This window comes from Tiliqua scincoides, chromosome 6, assembly GCF_035046505.1.
Source record: "Tiliqua scincoides isolate rTilSci1 chromosome 6, rTilSci1.hap2, whole genome shotgun sequence".
Lineage (NCBI taxonomy): Eukaryota > Metazoa > Chordata > Lepidosauria > Squamata > Scincidae > Tiliqua > Tiliqua scincoides.
Window position 1 is genome coordinate 14,036,734 of NC_089826.1, and position 15,034 is coordinate 14,051,767.

Genomic DNA, 15,034 nt, shown 5'->3' on the forward strand with positions numbered 1-15,034 from the left:
GTATTATCCTTCGGTACTGTGATGTGTTGGAACACATTTTCATATTTATGTGTTCTTCAAAATCCCATTACAAATTATTTTACTGTAGAGCAGAATGTGACTATTTCCACCTGAACTGAAATCAATGAAAATTGGAAGTGTGATGTTCACAAGCCCCAAAGGAGGCTATTACACCGAAGGAACGAAGAGAAAGGGAATGGGGGTCAAGGGGGAAGGGGAGAAGCAATTACACTACTTTAATCTGAAAACCGAGGTTGTTTCAGGTATACCAGCTTAGCTCTGGCAGCTGGTGAATTTGTGTGTGTGTGTCTGTGAGTGAATAAAATGGGTGGCAGCTAATGGGTGATTTTCAGGCCATATCAGTCCTACCTACCAATTTTGGGGGGCTCTTGGCAGCCGAATCAGGATGTAGTAAAACTTTGCTTACAATTGCACTGTTAAATTGAGGGTCTGATGTATTAATTTTTAAAAAATCCGATCTCTTTTTAACAGACTATGGACATAGTGCTCATTGTCATTCCTTTAAAATTAGCCATAAAACTGTTTTGCTCATGTGTGGACATGCACCTTGTGAATTTTAATAATTGCTTTTGAATTTAAAGGACTTTTCAGCATTAATGGATGCCTTTTCCTCTTTCTGTCTGTTAAATCAAGGGCTCACAATAGTAATGTGTGAAAGAGAACACATTTTTATACATTCATGTGTGAGAAAAAACGCATCCTTTCTCTGGGTTGTGCCTATAGTGCATGTCTGTTTCATATACATTTTATTTTCCTATTTCAAGAAGATCCTATAAAACCATGAGGTTTGATTGCTGGGTGGTACTGTCTTCGTTGTAGAGTCCCACTATCCATGAGGTACACAGGTTGTGTGGGACCACTAGTGCACAGTCAGAATGTTCGCTCAACCTGTTACCCTGCGCATGCCCGATCTCGTCTGATCTTGGAAGCTAAGCAGAGTCAGGCCTGGTTAGTACTTGGATGGGAGACTGCTTGGAAATACCGGGTGCTGTAGGCTTATACCATAGTCTTTCGAGACTGAAGGTTGCCAACCCTTGCTGCCTAATTTGCAGGCTATGAAGTTGGACCCCCCCCCCCCATTCATGGCAATATGGGGTGTATGGATAGGGGCAAAATGTTTGTCTGCTAACTGCCAGCACTGTTGCTACGTTTCATTTTTCTTTGAAGTTCCTTCCTACCCAGAACGAGGCTTGAGGATCACGGCATTAGAATGGAGTTTCTCAACCAGTGGCACTCGTACTACCAGTAGTACTTGAGGTGGTGTTTGGAGGTATGCACGGGACCCTCAGATCCCCGCTGACTGTCACTGAGACCAGCAGTGCAGCATGACAAGCAGCAATAGGAGACCCGGCTTGGTGGGCACAGCTCCACTGTGCGCTTTTTGCGTGCTTGAAGAAGCCCTCCTGTCTACCCTGAACCTCTTACTGGTGTTTGCTGCATTGTATCTGGCCTCCCAATCTGGAAGTAACTGATGATTACTTCCAGTAGTACTTCTAATAGGTGAACCACATGAAGTGATCCATAGAAACACACATTGAGAAATGCTGCATTAGATGGAGGGCAGGAATAGGAAGTAACACCTCTTACTCTAACACTGGTGTGTTCTACGTTGCAAGGAACTTTGAAGGAAAACGATGCTCAGCAATAGTAAGGAGAAGATGCCCTATTGTAGCTGCCAGGGTCACTTGTACAGGCAACTATGGCAGCTGCAATAGTAAGCACTGAAGAAAATCTTTCCTATCCCTGGGAAGTCCTGAGTCCATTCAGTTGTGAACTGAAAAAGTCATTATGGTTCAACTCTCAGTAAAATACATTTCCAGACCCTCAAATGCTATCTGAAAAAAAAACACATGCATATCAACAAGATCATGCTTACTAAATAAAAATAGCTGAAGGTAATATGGAGCATTGACTTCACTAGTGGGGTGTGGGGTGCACTGGGCGACACGCATGGGGGGGTGACACCACTACTGGCCAAAATTTTTTAAATGTTGGTATTTTTAAATACCTTCATGTTATATATCATTTGTTGCAAAATTTCATGCCGAATGCAAGAAAATAAACCCCGTTGAAATATATGTATTCTATCAGAAGTTAAAGCCAAAAAAAACAAGCAAGGCATGTGAATAATACATCACCATGTCCACTGCCTGGGGTGTTGCCTGGGAGCAGATCCATCATGGGGTAAAGCGCAGGCCACCTGCACCTGGTGACACAAACCCTAGTGTCACCACTGAGTTGGAGGAGGTGGCAAGCTACAGCCTGGCAGCAGGCACCACTGAAGTGGGGCAGAAAGCCAGTCCAGTTGGCACCCTTCAGTCTCGGAAGACTATGGTATCGCACTCTGGATGGTGGTTCTGGCACAGCGTCTAGTGTGGCTGAAAAGGCTGATTCAGGAGTGACAATCCCTTCCACACCGGGAGCAAGTGCAGTCTGTCCCTGGTCTGTCTCCCTGGCTGTGGGCCTTCCTTCTTTGCCTCTTTGCCTCAGACTGTTGGCCAAGTGTCTCTTCAAACTGGGAAAGGCCATGCTGCACAGCCTGCTTCCAAGCGGGCCGCTCAGAGGCCAGGGTTTCCCACCTGTTGAGGTCCACTCCTAAGGCCTTCAGATCCCTCTTGCAGATGTCCTTGTATAGCAGCTGTGGTCTACCTGTAGGGTGCTTTCCTTGCACGAGTTCTCCATAGAGGAGATCCTTTGGGATCCGGCCATCATCCATTCTCACGACATGACCGAGCCAACGCAGGCGTCTCTGTTTCAGCAGTGCATACATGCTAGGGGTTCCAGCTCGTTCCAGGACTGTGTTGTTTGGAACTTTGTCCTGCCAGGTGATACCGAGGATGCGTCGGAGGCAGCGCATGTGGAATGCGTTCAGTTTCTTCTCCTGTTGTGAGCGAAGAGTCCATGACTTGCTGCAGTACAGAAGTGTACTCAGGACGCAAGCTCTTTAGACCTGGATCTTGGTATGTTCCGTCAGCTTCTTGTTGGACCAGACTCTCTTTGTGAGTCTGGAAAACGTGGTAGCTGCTTTACCGATGCGTTTGTTTAGCTCGGTATTGAGAGAAAGAGTGTCGGAGATCGTTGAGCCAAGGTACACAAAGTCATGGACAACCTCCAGTTCATGCGCAGAGATTGTAATGCAGGGAGAAAGCAGCATTGGACCAAAATGCCTTATAGTAAGGCTGTCCTCTCTCTTGGTTCCTTCTTGATGCCAGGGGATGTTTGCTGCTTTTCCTTCCCACTTCACCAGCTGCTGCTATAGCCTGGCCACAAGACTTGCCGTGCCAGCAATCTAGTGCTTAATTGTGACTCATGTACAGTACAATATAAACTGCATCACTTACAATCCCAGGGCTGCTTAATGACATGCAATGTGCAGGCAAAAAAGTATTCACGCATGCGTAAGAATAGCACAGGATAGGCGCAAAGACGTTTTTAGAGGCGTGCGAGATGCTCTGAGGCTTCGGTGTGGCCAAAGCTATTTTTGAAAATAGTCTGGAAGCATCCAAGACTTCTGGAGTGAAATTAGCTCTCGTGCATCAAGGGAGAAATTTAGTATTACCAGGAGGAGACCACTCCACATTGAGGAAGATTAATTGTTGGCTTATTTTAGCACTAGTCCCATGTGTTATATAATGTTATACGAAGCCTTGGTTTTTATGATTTTGAGCCCGTGACTCCAATAAAGCAGAGCGAGAGAGAGGCTAGTGAAAAATGTCTTCCCAAACCATACTATGGGAGAAGAGTTCTCATATCATTTACCAACATAGTTACAATGAATTGTAGTTTGTGGTTTGTAGCTAAAATATTTTATAAATCCAAATGCTAAAATTGTATCACAATGCTCAGTATCGCAGAAGGCATGCCATGTGTTCTTCCTTTTTAAGGCAGCAAAGAGAAACTAGAACCATTGCTCCATCTGCTGGTACAAAAAAGCACGTACAGGGAAAAAAATAAACATACCCAAGACTTCAATGAATATGTGATATAAGTAAGGGATTAAATGTTCCGGCTGTGATCCAGCCATGCTGTAGGGTTCCCATGGTGAAACTTGCTTCCAGTCATCTAACTATAGGGAACAAATCATACATGCTTGTTGACACATCTGTGCCGGGCTATGGGTGGTTGTGTAAGTCTGAGGAAGTGGACTGTGGATGAGGACGCATCTTTTGGTACTGTAATGCTCTGTTGATGATTCTAGGCCAGTGTTTCTCAACGTTTGTCTTCTGCCATACCACTTCCCATGGTCCACCTATTTGACGTACCACTGGAAGTAACTGGTGATGACATCATTGCCAGTTACTTCTGGGTTTGGAGACCGAATACCATGTGACAGACACCTGTAAGAGACTCAGGGTGGAGGCTCTGCTGAGCTCCACTGGTCTCGCCCTCCTCCTGTTCTGCTCCCTCTCTGGCACGCCTCCTCCCCACACTTCCTCCTGCCCTGGAACGCCTCCTTCCAGCCTACCTCTCCACCACCCAGCGGTTCGGGCGACCACTGAGTGGCGGAGCACCAGCTTTTCACTGGCGCCAGCCCTGCACTGGCTGGAGCTGGGCTAGCTCTGCCACTGGCCCAGTGCTGAGGGCTTGCAAATGTGCTTTCTGGCATGTTTGCAATAGTGCACGCTGGCAGTGAGCTGGCATGTGCTGCTTAGGGCTGGACCCTAATTTGCTTGATAATGTACACACACACCCTCCCTGGACAGAATACCCAAGAACTGATTATAAAAGAATTGATTATAAAAATGTATACAGTAGTGTACATTGCAACCCTTTGGACATTTCCCCCCATTTTAACACACATTTATCCAATCATGTGCAATTCATCAGAAACAACTAAGCAGTCGGATAAGTAGAGAAGGAATTTATACTGAGTGACAAATGGGATTTGAATAATTAAGGTTTCTTTTTTTAAAAAAAGTAAAAATAGTACAGTAGCCATGCAGAGTGTAATAGAAAATGCTTTCTTTAATGATCACTGCTTTCCTCCGTGAGCAATCATGTTTACAAAATCAAAGAATAGGAAAACCTGTCAAAAAAAATATGATGAATGAGTCTGTCTGCTTCTGTGATTAACTGCCTAATCCTTCAACTTTGTATTGGTTCTGATCTGGCCTGGTGGTGGTGGTGGTGGGGCTGCTGGGGAAGGGAAAAGCTTGCAGACATTCATCCTTTGCTCACATTTCTTATGACTGTTTTTCCCCCTTTCTTCCCATCCCTTTTGCCTCTCCTACTGCCCAAATTTAAATTGCTGTCTCCCCAGGACAGGGACCTGCCTCCTGTACTTGTGTATACAGTCAAGTGACATATATATATATTGTCACCAGTCATATGTACATAATTATGTAACACCAGGACTTAAAGCAGGAGTTATATACAACTAGTTGGCCATCTTTGGCATCTCCTAGTTGAGTTATCATTTTGGCATAATGATCCATGGTGACAGCTGACTGAATAGCTTGCACTTTCATAGTATCTGGTGATGTATGAGTCACTGCCAAGCTCACTATCCATAATATTTGGGCTTTCTGAGTATTCCTGTTGAACATTTAAAAAAAAAAAGTCAAGATGAATGCTCAAAAAGTCCAAATGGATGAATGTGCATCTCCCCTCCCTCTTTGGTGTCTTTCTCCAGTGAAAAGGGCTTTACCCTGAGAAAGAGGGAAAAGATAACAGATAGTAGGAAGGGTTTGCTACTGCCTTCCCCTTATGAGCCTCACAAGGCTTCTCCTTAGCAGGAAAGTGTGCTTGGCAAACAATTTCCTGCTGGGGCTCTTGTGGTTTGCAGTTCCAAGTGCTCTTTTCCAACTAAGACACAGTCTGACAGAGCCTCTCTTATAGCTGTAAATCCCTGCTCATGTGCTGTTGCTTCCTCAAGACAAGGCCAGCGTATCTGATGGAAGGCAAGAGGGGAACTGGTAAGGAGAACTGAGTGGTGGCAGTGGTGTTGCGAGAGGGGTGTGGGCTGCACCAGGTGACACACATGGGGGGGGTGACACCACTACTGGCCAAAATTTTTAAAATCTTGGTACTTTTGAATAATACCATCGTCATATATCACTCGATGTGTAAAATCATGCAGAATGCAATGAAACAGTGTTGAAGTATCTCTATTAAAGGTTATGGGGGGGGGAATCAGGGAGGTGAGGTAATGGTGTATCACCATGCCTGCCAACTGGGGCCGTGCCCTGCCCATTGCACGGGAGGAGGTCCATCATGGGGGTGATGTGCTGACCTCCTGTACCAGGTGATGCAGACTCTAGTAATGCCACTGCCAGCATGTGATGTTGGCAAAAATTCTGACTTAAGATCTGTCCCTACACTACTCTCCGCTGATGACAGCACTGCCCTTCTATAAATCCCAAATCCATGCCAGTAATAGTATAGTATTGGCAACCTTCAGTCTCGAAAGACTATGGTATCGCGCTCTGAAAGGTGGTTCTGGCACAGCGTCTAGTGTGGCTGAAAAGGCCAATCTGGGAGTGACAATCCCTTCCACACCGGGAGCAAGTGCAGTCTGTCCCTGGTCTGTCTCCCTGGCTATGGGCCTTCCTTCTTTGCCTCTTAGCCAGTAATAAAAGAAGCACATTTAAATTGTATTCTTAGGGATCAATGTTGCTATTGCATTTCTTTTTCTGCTACCTTTGGATAGCAGCTGAAAAGGAAGTTTATTGTGGTGTGAATAAAACCTAGAATTGCTAACAAGACGTAGAAAGTATATTCCTCGCTCTTTTGTCTCTTATCCATTTGCATTAATTTAGTGTTCCATCGTGCACAGGGTTCCAACTAATCGCCAGCGTAGAATCCTCTGTTAATCGCACTCGGCAATTAAATGTACTTTTAAAAATACTGTATCTTGCTAATTACGTGTCTTTCTGTAGTTGCTTTCCAAATCACCCACACAATGTGTGTGATCAAAATAAGTCTATTTTTCTTATATCCAAATGCTTGGGCAATTAACAGCGTGTCTGAAATGCTGCCTGTCATGGAAATTAATGAATTAAACAATGCACTTTAGCCGCTTTTGTCCTTTTATCCAATAAAAAATTTAGTGGCAGGGGAATCGGATCTGTTGCTTAAATAATTTGTGTGCAGAATTGAGACCTGTAAGAACAATGTCCTTAATGAGATTAGGGTGGAAACTGTGGTCCACTGACTTCTGCCTGCTGCAGTAATATGCAAAATCTTTGCAATGTTAAGAAAAGGGCATTGAAAAGGAAAAAAAAAAACTAAGAACAAAATTAAAAGTCAGTTTCTCTCAAACATGGCAGTCCTCTGCTTCATAAGCCACCCCTCTAAATGGCTTTGCATTATAAGAAGAAAAACAAAATCATTTCCAACTGTGAATGTGTTAGGACTAAGATCTATCATAGGCCTTTCTTTCTCAAGATAAACACGTTTGAAGAAGTTAAGTTGGGCTTGTAAAACCCCCTTGTTTCTCCCAACCAATGGCAAGATTGCAGCTGAATAAGGCCAACTGGGAAGAAACAATGTTTGGGATTGCAAGGACTTCATGAGAGAATAGGCGATGGGGGTGGAGCCAGAACAAACCAGGATGAGATGAAGGTGATTATCTGCACTAGGTGATTATCTGCACTAGATTATCTGCCAAGGTGATTATCTGCACTATCAATCCTGGCTTACTTATGAAACCATGGTTAAAATAAACCATGGTTCTACATGACATCTGAACCAATCCACACAGTGTTGTTTCAGACATTAACAAATTGCCAGTGGAATTCAAGTTGGTATGCTGTAAAAAACCACAACACAACTTGATCTGGTATGTCAAATTAAACTGGGTGGGGGCTGCTTCTTCTGGGGTGTGATCTCGTGCCCTTTGTAGTACATATGAATGACGCAATTAAGACGGTCGTGTGACTGGACCTGTGGGGCTTTCCCACTTGTTCAGTGACCCCTATCCTGGTTGGTTTCTTTATTCAAATCTGTTGATATGGTGGGGAAAAAAAATTCACTTGCTATTTTGGAATCATTTCTTGTGTTCTCAATACCAGTTGGTGCATCTGTTTTCAAAACCCTGCAGGCAAGGGGACTGATACTTCTTTCCCCTGCTGATTCTCCATTTTTCTTCCCAGCAGCAAGCAGACTAAACAGACAGTAGGTTTGTGCACATTCAGCCAACTCATTTTTCCAGGTTCTCTGGGAAATGCTAGAGGATTTTGCAAAGAGATTCTGTCTGGATTGTTTGCATGATGATAAAATCAGAAAGATACATCTGCTTGTAGAAGTTCCATCACCTCCTGCTATGAGAAAGCGTCAAAATCACCACCCAGCTTCCCATCTGTTGATAAAAGTATGAATGGGGAATATAGTGCAGAGAAGACAAATGGCTGTGGAAGAAAGTGCCCAATGCATTCACATGATACCAGGGGATGAAAGCAAGTGGGTATTCAGTTCCTTCTTTGACCTTTTCTTCCTGCAGCCCCTTGGTTCTTTACAGCTTTGGAGATAGCTGCATATTGTGCAATAGACCAGGGCAGGGTGACCAGCTGTCTTAACAGCCAAAGAGGGCAAGGCACCCCAAAATGTAGGACATCCAAGAAAAATGTAGGACATGACAAAATAACAATTTAAAAATCTTGTATATTGATTTCATGTAATTTAAACACTATATTACTTATTATTAAATTTAAGACTACATTACATATAACTTAGTACACATAATTTCTTAATTACAAGAAGGCTATGCACTACCTGCAGGGGCTGCTCACAGGAAGAAGGAGGACTTTTAAGTTCTTTTCCAGGACATGAAGCTAAAAAGAGGATATGTCCTGGAAAAAGAGGACATCTGGTCACCCTGGACCAGATGTGTTGGGCTTGATTCATACAGTAAGTTGCGTAGCATCCATGATGTTTGCTGACAGCCTTCATTGAGCAGGAAGTGATGTCATTAAGCAGGTCATGACCAGAAACAAGCACTTTTTTCCTCATTTAGGAATTCATTAGAGTCCAATTATGATGCAGGCTGCCCTTTCAGCCTAGCTCACCAGCAGAGGGCAGCTGATGGTGGTGCTGGGAGAGCCTGAGAGCTTCCGCAGGCCACATCCAACCAGTGGGTTTTATATTTGACACCCTTGAAATAGACCAGCAATTTTCAATCTTTTTCATCTCATGGCACACTGACAAGGTGCTAAAATTGTCAAGGCGCACCATCAGATTTTTGACAACACACACCCATTGACAGCAGGGGCTTGCATCCTTCAATGGCCCTACCAACAAATGACCTCCCCCAATCTCTCACGGCACACCTGCGGACCATCCATGGCACACCAGTGTGCCACAGCACAGTGGTTGAAAATGGCTACAATAGACAGTTGGGGGGAAAGTAATATGCAACTTCTCTTTCAATGCTGGGAAATGTTCTTATTTCACAAAGTTGAAGGCCTCCCCATTTATATGCACACATGTCCTTACTCCAGTGGTTCTCACACATTTAGCACTGGGACCCACTTTTTAGAATGAGAATCTGTCAGGACCCACCGGAAATGATGTCATGACTGGAAGTGACATCATCAAGCAGGAAAATTTTTAACAATCCTAGGCTGCAATCTTACCCACACTTACCCAGGAGTAAGTCCCATTGATTATCATTGTTAAAAGAATATGCATAGTAGCTTGTTAAAAGTATAGGTCTATACCAGGGGTGCTCACACTTTTTTGGCTCGAGAGCTACTTTGAAACCCAGCAAGGCCCGGAGATCTACCAGAGTTTTTTTTACAATGTTCGCGCCATCATAACATATAACATTTATGTGTACAATGTATGTTGGTGTACCTTGAGCCCCACTGAGTATAACAGGACTTACTCCTGAGTAGACATGCCTAGGATTAGGCTGTGAGGCTGCAATCCTAGCCACACTTACCTGGGAGTAAGCCCCATTGAGTACAATGGGCCTTACTCCCGGCGTTTCCTCCCAGAGGCACCTGAAAGGGGGGGGTCGGCACTCCGCGATCTACTCATTTTGCCTCGCGATCTACCGGTAGATCGCGATCCACCTATTGAGCACCCCTGGTCTATACCATTTCCCCAAATGCAGTTGCATATCATGGTAGCATCAAGTTTAATATATTAAAAATAAAATGGAAATGATTGGGGACCCACCTGAAATTGGCTCATGGCCCACCTAGTGGGTCCCAATCCACAGTTTGAGAAACACTGGCTTACTCTGTTAAGGATGGCAACGTTGCTGGGTAATCTGGATTTAATTGATCAGATGATATTATAATCAAATGCTTTTGATCACCTTTAATAGCTTTTTTCATTAATTTTATCTTCTCAACAACAAAAACGGGAAATCAACTTTGCGTTTTGATTTCAGCAGAGCTGAAACATCAATCGAATTCACCTCAGGTTGTCTTCAAACATCAGCAGTGGGGTTTTCAAAGATTAGCCCCATTCCTGGCCTACGCTTTTTATCCGAGGCTTCAAAATTGCTTTACCCATTCTTGATCTTTGTAAATCCTGACATTGTCTGCTTATTAGAAGTAAGTGTGCAGATCGGGATTTACAGACATTTAATGCAGGATCAAGGGAAAGGCGCATGCACTAGATGTGAAACGTTGACTCAAAAATGGGAGGCTTTATCTATGAGACTGGCATTTTGAAATTGGATCCCTCAAATGATTTAATGGCTGCAGCCCAAAGTTTGAACATTTTCCAACATGTCATAAGGCCGCTTTGTTGTGCTTGCCTACAGATTTGAACCTGAGACTTCAATACACTTCAGACTGAGGCATGCAAAATGTCTATGTTGTGGAGACTGCTTTCCATGTGGTGGGGTTCTAGCGTGCAGCAACCAAGGGTTCTTCATTAAGGCCTGTTTTAAGTCAGTTGGATCAGTTGCTCCCAGTTGGGCCACGCGCTGAAGGGCTCCTCCCTGCAGGAGGGTAAAAATAAAATTACAGCCCAGCGCTAACCTGCGCTGAAACAGGCAGGCTTAGTGTGCTTTATCCAAAGCAGTTAAGAGTTTGCTGGAAGGCAATTCGGGGTAAGGGGTTATTTTCAGGGGTGTTTTTGGGTGAAGGGAGGGTGGACCGGACCTGGGGGCATGGATGGGTGTATACTCCAGCACTTAAGCCCCTCCTGGCTAGCCCAGTGTTACACTGGGCTGCTTGGATCTGCACCAGTGAAATCCCTGGCGCAGATCCAAGTAGCCCCATAGGGGTGGTTGCCACACAACACAAGGTAAGGGGAAATATATCCCCTTACTCTGAGTTGCGCAGCAGTCATCTCCTAACCTGCACTGGTTATGGTGCAGGCCAGTTGGTCTGCCTGTTCCAGTGCAGGTTAAGACTGGGCTGTTAATAGCAAGCTGGAACAGGTGCAGCTCACTGTTAAAGGTATAGCAGGAAGAGGTGAACCACGGACTCCATGTGAGCAGGAACTTTCCTGTCTGTTTCAATGTTGGGACACTACCCCTTGATCGATACAAAAATCAGGAGGGAGTAAAGAGTTCTGACTAGCACAAGCCTTACCTTTCATTACCTCCCAAGTGCGTCGCATTCAACTATACTTATTTTGTCAAGTATGCTGCTTATTTTCTCACTATGTGTAAGGCCTGCCATTGCTTTCTGAATTCTTACCTAATCATGCAGCTGGCCTTTCTAGGGTGGTTGCATTGCCTGTCAAAAAAGTTGGGTTGACCCTAAGTCTATCCAATTTTCCTTACCTGTATCTGTAATAAATAAATAAACTATTGTTAAAAAAAAAAAAAAAAGTTGGGTTGAAATGGATTGAACTGGGGTTTCTCTTTTAGAAGGCAGGGCTGGGAGTTGGCTACTGTATTCTGCTTGAAATTGGAAAAGATTTGCATTTTGGTCCATGAGGCCCAGCTTATGTATTCATAATATGCCACATGCTTTCTGAATTTCAGAGAAATGCCTTATATCTGTGGTTCTTGAACTTTTAGTACCGGGACCCACTTTTTAGAATGAGGATCTGTCAGAACCCACCAGAAGTGATGTCATGACCAGAAGTGACATCATCAAGCAGGAACATTTTTAACAGTTTTAGCAATTTGGGACTGTGCTGGAATAAAGCCCCCCAAGGAACTGCCTTCCCAGCATTACATTTCTATAGCGTGTAGTGCAACATGATGCATTCATAAGTCCTGAAAGTTGGACCTACCCAGTTCCCTTGGCGTTGCGATCCTGACTTCTGAGTCTGCGTGCATAAACATTAATGACGTCTAGGGGAAAAGAAACTCATTGGTTTCCCATTGGGGAAGCCTATTGTGTCTTGCCTAAGCTGAATTAAAACCTGCAAAGTCAGCACTTGAAAAATCTTCTGTAGCTTTTTGCAGAATTTTGCTGAAGGAATAGCTCAACTCTTGAATGTTGCTTCAGTTCAGGGAGCTAGTGAGAAAGAATAGACTTGTGACATAGATTTGTGTCATCCCTTTTCTCTCCTGCTTTCTCTCCTGTCACTCTTCCTTTCTACAGCTTATATCAGCCTCTCCCCCACATCTCTTTCCCATGCATATGCCATTGTCTCCTCTGTCTCCCACTGAACCCACCCTTATCTCCTGTGTGCAAGGGTGACCTCAACAGGAGGAGAGATTTAGCTTGGGGGGAAAAAATCTTCAGTCTTCTCCACATTCTTTAAACAGGGTATGCATACCTCCTGCTTCCACCTCCAGCCTTATGGGACTGCCAAGCAATGGGACTAGTGCCCACTGCTGTATCTTAGTGGGTAGCAGCACAGGTGGGCAGTCAAAAACCTGCTTGCTGCCTTCCCCATTGCTGCAGTGGCAGAGGCAACTGGGCTGCAACTTTCCATCCTGCTATGCTGTGGCGCCTGTTCTTCCTCCTGTGCTTCGGGTAGCCCGGCTGCTCCTTAATGTCTCACTGCTTATTCTATATGCTAACATTTTTCGTATTGTGCATGTACAATTGTGCCACATCTTTCCAGCTCTCTCCCCCCAACAAGCTGATGCATGTGCTCTTGAAAGCAAGGCTTCATGGCCACAACTGCAACACAGCACAACTGACCAGTGATATAAGATCATGCTGCTTGTTGTAAGGCTTCTTGAGATCATGTATCTTACATCCTTTGAGCACTTGAAGTAGCCACACAAATGCTAAGTATGTGATGCGCACAGCAAAAATCCCCCCCTTTTTTAAACCCTGGTGTACTGTACGGAGGGATTGCAATGAACAGCTACAAAGCGAAATGTGTGAAATGAAAGGAAAGCACTAAGTTATCCTTGAAGTAGGAAATGTACGACTGGGGGACGGCGGCACGGCAGATGAAGAGTTGTGCGGGGATGTTGGAGTCTTCTGTTCAACTCCCCGCTGAGCCATGAAGCTCCCAGAGTGATCCTTGGGAAGTGGCTTTTTCTCTGCCTAACCTACCTCATCAGATTTTTATGGGGATATTTAAGAGGAGAATTGAAAAGCACTGAACGCTGCCATAAAAATGAGAAATAATGATGGGGAATTGGAATATGAAAAGGCCTAACACAACGTTAATTTCTTCTGCGGGAAATAAACAGGCTCCGAAGCTTACGTGTCATTATCGAGGCAATTTTGTTTTTGCTGCTGCTGTTTGGGCTGGGTTATTATTTATCTTTTGGGGAGGAAGCCGGCACAGCTTGCGTCTGATCAATCCCAGCTCAGCACACCAGCCGCGAATTCTGCTGGGTTAGCCGGCTGCTTGACAGCCCCTCTGTTTTTGTAGTCTCCAGCAGGCACCAGAACCAGGGGGGTGACTATATTGACCACTCCCGGCCAGCCTACATGACTGGTGACCTGCTTTTGGCTTGGTGGCCCTCAAGCTTTTGAGAGACAGGTTTGCAGGTTTATAGCGACGTTGGGTTTCTAAGCCATTTTTATTTGAACATTGTAGGATTTGTTTATGTAGGTGTTCGTTTTAAGGCAATAGCGCTGTCATTATCCTCAGCCTATGGTGTGTTTACACAGTCAAAGCAGGTAAACAGGACTGAAGTACATAAAAGACAAGTGTTTGTGTAAATGGGTATGAGGGAGATCCTATTGCCTGGGGGACCAAGCTGTCAGGGCTACACTGAAGATAAATATAATAATTTCACTATACGTTGAAGCATGTTTCTGATGGTAAACCCAGCAAGCCTGAAAATTGCATGTGGAACAAATAATTTATTTTGCAGGGGCAAAAAGACCAAAACTTCCCAGTTCCTGAGGCCTCAGGATCTGCATTTCTACATTGGTTTGATGTCTTCATATTTCACTTTTACTTGCTAGGATTTCTTGCCATTTGAGGGGCATCTCTTGATGGCCAAGGTGCAAAACACACTTGTGGCGTGTTGTTGAGGTATACAAGGATGTCAAGGTTTAACAGAGCGTAGTTTGTCTTGCTAGTGTGAGAGTCTTCGGGGTTCTTGCCATTGACAAGGTGCACCTTGCTCTGGAGCAGTGATTTTCAGCCACACATTGGTGCACCATGAATGGTCTGTAGGTGTGCCATAGGAGTTTGGGGAAGGGCCACATATTAGTAGAGCCACTTGGGGATTTGGGCTCCTGGTCAGCAGTACAGTGTACCTTCTCAGTTTTCAGAAACAAACTGATGCTGTGCCTTGACAATTTTAGTGCCTTCTCAGTTTGCCATGAGATGAAAAAGGTTGAAAATCACTGCTCTGGAGAGCTGAAGATTCCTGATCATTTAGTCCCAAACAATGGCCTGCCCAGTTTTTGTTTTGTGTGTCTACTTGTGGTGGTCTGCTATAGGTGAGGAAATGGAGGGTGGGCATCAATCATCCAGAAGGGAGCTGTGGAACAGTTTTCTCCCCTGTGATGATCCCCTCCATGGTATGGGTATTGGGGCTGGAGAATGACAAGTTCCTGAAGAGCAGAGAGGGAAGCTGGCAAGTCCTAGACAGCAGGGGAACAGGCAGGGAATGTGTCTAGACTTCTAGAGGTGTTGTCTGTTGTTTTTCCTAAGCAACAAATGGTACAAATTAAGGAATTGTTGGAAGACGTGGGGACCAATCCTATCCAATTTTCCAGCACCAATGCAGCCA